The 5,260-nt window shown below is 41.1% G+C and overlaps 1 long non-coding RNA gene across 1 annotated transcript; it reads left to right on the top strand.

The window, feature by feature from the left end:
* On the top strand, positions 79-4,664 carry LOC110399105. The gene is made up of 3 exons (XR_002438896.1): positions 79-468; positions 3,653-3,756; positions 4,291-4,664. It is a non-coding gene; the product is annotated as an uncharacterized LOC110399105 (long non-coding RNA).

Raw genomic sequence — 5,260 nt, 5'->3', positions numbered from 1 at the left:
CATGGCATTTAAAAAATCTTGCCTGCAGTATCACTTTCAAAAGAAGGAACAGTCTTTCCTTTGGGATCTGGCTGGAACTCCTCCATTTGGCCTTTTGAACTGAGCCCTGGCGATGTCACAGCCTTCCCTCACCTGAGCAGCTCGCTAGGTGCAGCTGCTGTGCCCGGCTGGGCCTCGAGAGCTCCGTAAGTGCGAGTGCTGGTGACATCATGCTCCCTAGGGTGTCAGCTATTAGCTGCTAAAAATAGCTCCAGGCACACACTGAGTAGAAAAATCAAATGTCTGTTTCAACCACTAGTGAATGGGAAGGTAAAGAGAAAGCTCAGCAGAGGGGCTTTTTGCTTAAATACGAGGGCAGCGTTGTTGTGCAGTGACCCTGGCAACTGCTGCAGGTGATGCTTCAGGACTGTGAGCCGGGGAAGCCCACAGGGACAAGTTCATCCCTGATGTAATTCCAGCACTGTGATGGTAAGTGAGCTTTTGTGTTTATTTCCCACTGGCTCGGTTATCTTGTGTTTTGCAGTTCTTAATGAAAATGTGGCTATGGGATTCACAGCACTAGAGTGATGTCAGTGTTACTGCCAATATAATCACTGCTCTATGCAAAAATGAAACACAAAGCAATATTAATACAGTAAAATGAAACGTTCTGAGAAATAACATACAATACAAACTATATACATGCATAAATGGTGCATCTAGATTCCAAGCTGAAGTAAATATCCTGCTCAGCATGTGTTTGGGGGCTCTTTGGTGCAAGTTTTTTGGGATTGCTTGCAACCTTTAGGCCTTGATTTTACAGATCTAGGAGCTAAGATGGAGACTTCTGCTCAGTGTTTTTGTGATATTAGCTAGGTGGCTCAGATAAAATATTGTTCAAGCTGCTCCAAGTTAAAATTGATTCGAATAAAGCACATATAAATACAGAGGTGATATAACATGGAAGTTAAGATGAAAGTAGGGCTGGGTGTCTCACAGTCTTTGAAAACCACAACCTGGAGTTTTTATACTAATTAGACCGTGATCAGACACGTTCATCCAGGCTTATCAGTGCTTCTAGCCTGAGCTGCTCACAGCAGTCTTTGCTACACTTCTTACCTTAATGTCTAAGGGCAGGCAGGATCAGAAACACGAGGGCTGGGACTCTTCCAGCCAAACACAGGAGATTTTCATTCCAAGTTACAAACATGTGGGTCTGAAACTCCCTTGGCCAAAGTATAATCCTTTTCTCACCTGTTTGGAGTCACCTACATGTGGTGAGTTGCAGCCATCAGAATCCACTTGTAACTACAGGCGATGGGAGAGAACAGCTTACTCTCCATCCAGCTATTGCACCCCGGCCCTCAAAACTGCCTGGTCTGCTTGCAGCCAGGACTCAGGCTGAGAACAGAGGTCTGCTGCTTCTGCAGAGCCCAGCTCCTATCTCTGCCAACTGCAGCCTTCCCAAGAGGGAAAGTGGAGCTGGATGGATGCAGGTTATCAGAGTGCATGCAAGTAAAACAACAGATCCATTACAGCAACAGATAACAGATCCATAAAGCAACAGATACATTACTTATCCATTTCGCAAGATCCAATTATGTGAACTTTGTGAAGTATAGAACAGTTTGATTTTACCCTGTGTTCATCCTGTAAATGATGATGTCTCTAAAAGATATTCCCATCCTTTCATTATTTCCTTGTGCTGATTCATCTGTGTTCAAGATTGTTCAGAGCCAGGATATGATTCTGCCATATTTCTGATGGCAGAATGTTTTTTTTTAAAGATCTGTTTGGTAATTGTCATGGATAAAAGTGAAGAATCCCTGGGTCCTTCGCTTGCTCGGTGTGACATGTAAAGTAGAAGTTCCTTGCCGTTACAGATCCGAAGGCAGGGGACTGATATGTGAATTATTCTATAAAATTACATTGTCTCTGTTTTTCGTAGGAATTAGACCGTGATTGTGACAGTCCCTTTTGTCCTTCAAAAATGAGAATTTATGACTTAAATGACGTTCCTCTATCAGATACAGAGTTTACAGTTGTAGTGAATTTGATCTTTAAAGGCATAGATTTTAGTTGCAACTGTGGTGTTTGGAATGCAAACAGATTTACAGTCGGTTTCTTCAGTCTGCAAAACAGACAAAGAAAAAAAGATGGAAGAAATCCTATCTTCAGTGGTGGTGGCAGGAGGGTACAAATAAAATCATAATAATAAACTCTTAGTGAAGAGTTTTTCTGCTTTGGGTGAGTTAGTGATTATTTTTTATTTCTTTATTTTAAGTTGGGGACTAATTTAGGTAGCTACGTAAAAGTAACTGAAAGAGTAATGTCTAAAAGAAAGTAAGAGTAAGGAATAGAAATACAGGGAAGTTTTTACAATGTAAAATACATTTTTTCTTGCAGGAAGAGGATTTCTTGCTTAGCAAGCTTTCCTGTCACGTTAAATTTTCCTTGCTGTATCCCCCAGAAGACTGAATGCTGCTATCTCCTGCAGACAATGCAGCAACGCCCTTGTTTTGTACTAGGGAAAGACTTTTCCATTCACAAGTCTTTTTATTCCAGAGCTTCTCACTGCTCTAGCATATGTTTGTCTGAATTTAAAGTAATTTTATTCATAGAAAGATTATTCTCTTTTGGTTTGGGGTTGCCATGAGGGATAAAGGCACGTACAATAGCACAAACCACTGAGATCTTCAGGCAGACTTCTTGTCTGCTTAGGGCTTTCACTGATGGCTTCAGTGCTAATAATAATGACTGTAGAATAAAATATCCTCTGCAAAATATAATTTCCTTTTGAAATGCTGGCAAAGCAGTGCTGATGTAGCATTCACGTCATGCATCATCTATGGGTGATGGCACTGTATCCTGCGTGTTCTGTTCTCAGGGTTAAACAAAGGTGTTTATGAAATATTCTTGGCAAGAGGGAGAGCTGCCTGGGCCTTAGGTCTGGCTTTAGCTGAGTGCTCGAACCTTTTTGTGTGCAGATGGGCCTGATGTGTATGGAGAGTATCTCAGTGTCAATGGAAGCAGCACTGAAAGCTTAACTGTTAATGGCTGGGAATGGATTTAGCTGTGTTTTGTAGAAGACCTGGGGAGAGAGGACTTAAATCATCATAAAAATTTGGGTAAAAGTCTTATTTACAAAGAAAGTCTTATTAAAATGTCCATGGAAGTACGTAATTATCAGTTTTACATATCCCAAGCTAGACCACGCTGAAACAATGGCCGACTCAACAGGACGTGTGCTGGGGTTGTATTTAAAACCAGCAGCAGGAAGCCAAGTTTGGACAAATTCAAACTGGAAATGAGGCGCATGTTTCTGTTACCATGGGTCATTAAGCACTGGCAGAGCTACACAACAAATACGGGGTGTTCCACATGCACAGTAAATTGAGGGCTTAGCTACACGAGACTCGCGCGTAATCCAAATTAACTGACATTGACAAGTTGAAGGATCTGATGTAGAAACCGCTTAGGGAATAAGGTTGACTCTTGTGCTGTAAAATGTCAGGCTAAAAATTAGAATAGTGTCTCTGGCTGGAAAGGATATGAGCCTACAGCTGTGGCTCTGTCCTATTTGTGCGCAGCGGACAGAATAAGAAAAGGTTTTTCTTCTGTTGCATAAGGAGATGTTAATGGTACTGTCTAACAGGAATTTTCACGCAATTAGGTAGCATCGCACCTTTGCTCATCACTGAGACTATTCGCCACGAGATTTCTGACTTCAGAAGAAGAGCATCCACATTAAAAAGAAATCTGGAGACTGTCTAATGTGTAAGTTTGTGAGAGAATCCTTATCCAGGAAATAGTGTTGTCAGCAGCACTGTTTGAATTAAAGCTGCAGATTGGATCTACTCGTTCATGCTGATCTCAACTTTTATGTAGGACATAAATTGAATACATTACATTTTCTAACACGCCAGGCCAGCACTCTCTGACGCAGATACTAAAGCTGAAGTAAATAGGAGCTGGCAGTGTTTTCCAGCCTGAAGTGTCAGAGCGTTTGAAATTTCAGGTGCTGAATGTAAATGTAGTGTAGATGTTCTAGTTGAAAGATGTGTCAAAAATACACCCAAAGATATATATTGAACTGAGAATTCCCTCTGGAATCAGCAATTACCGCTAGCGCTGTGCCAACCCAGCAAAGGAGCCTTTTGATGTATTTCAAGAACCATGCGAGTTCAGTGTCCTGTAGCTGTGTCCGTAGCCACCAGACTCTCAGGGAAAAAAAAAAAAAATTAAGGTGTTTTTTTTGTTGTTGTTGTTAATCGTTAACTTTGCACTCTTGTGCCTTCCTTCCTCTCTAAGCTTCCTTTTTGTGAAGACGAAACCTAGCGATGCAGTGTTTGCCTACAGGCGTCCTTTTTCCTGTGAACACAGAGAGCCCCGAAGAACAAATAAACTTTTTTAAGTTGCTGATCCTGCACGTTTGCAAATTCATTGGGAGATTTGGCTCCCATGTAAGGACAGAAGGATCCGGCTCCTAGGGAATAAACGTCAAAGAACATGAAAAGAAAAGCCTTAGCAGGCACTGGGATTGTAAGTACAAAGAGTGCTTCCAAACGGCAGTAGTGAAAACCACTGGGAGATGTGGAATGGTCTGACAGAAACAGTAAGAATGATGGTTCTGAGTCAGGCACTGAATCAGGCAAAAAAAAAAAAAAAAAAAAAAAAAAAAAAAAGACGATCCAAGTGAATTAAAGCCACTTATGTTCCTGGAAATGAATTATTTCCTTTTTATCAAAAAGGAAAAAAGGAAAAAAAGGTTAAGAATGTAATTATACATTGCAGAAAGAATTATATGGCAATTTCTGTCTCCCAGGCTCGCAGTCAGTGTACCAACCAAGCTCTGCCGTGCTGGCTGCCTTTTTGTAGTGAGTCTCAGCAGCTCTGCTTGCGTTGCCTATTTACTTTTCAGTACTTCCTCTTGGAGGCTTTCTTTTACTTTATGCTCAGCAGGCTTGTAGAGGAAGCTCTGGGTATTATTTTGTGTCCAGAATAAACAGTGCAGTAGCATAAGCTTCTGTGCAAAGGCTCTCTTTTTCCTCTGTGAACTTACAAATATTGTAGAAAAACAAAATGATCACAGAAATAGTGTTCTGAGACACAACCACTAAAAGCTAGTGCTGAGGACTTCATTCTTTGCTTTGTCAATGAGTTCGAGTGTATCAGTTGCATAGTTTACTATTTATGTCATGAAGGCCTTCAGTGAAATACAAAGCCTATGAACCATCTTTACCCCTTTCCTATCTCAGACTGAGAATATTTTCATTCCATT

This window comes from Numida meleagris, chromosome 4 (genome assembly GCF_002078875.1).
Source record: "Numida meleagris isolate 19003 breed g44 Domestic line chromosome 4, NumMel1.0, whole genome shotgun sequence".
NCBI lineage: Eukaryota > Metazoa > Chordata > Aves > Galliformes > Numididae > Numida > Numida meleagris.
The sequence above is the reverse complement of the archived record's forward strand: the minus strand, read 5'-3'. Positions and strand labels throughout refer to the sequence as shown.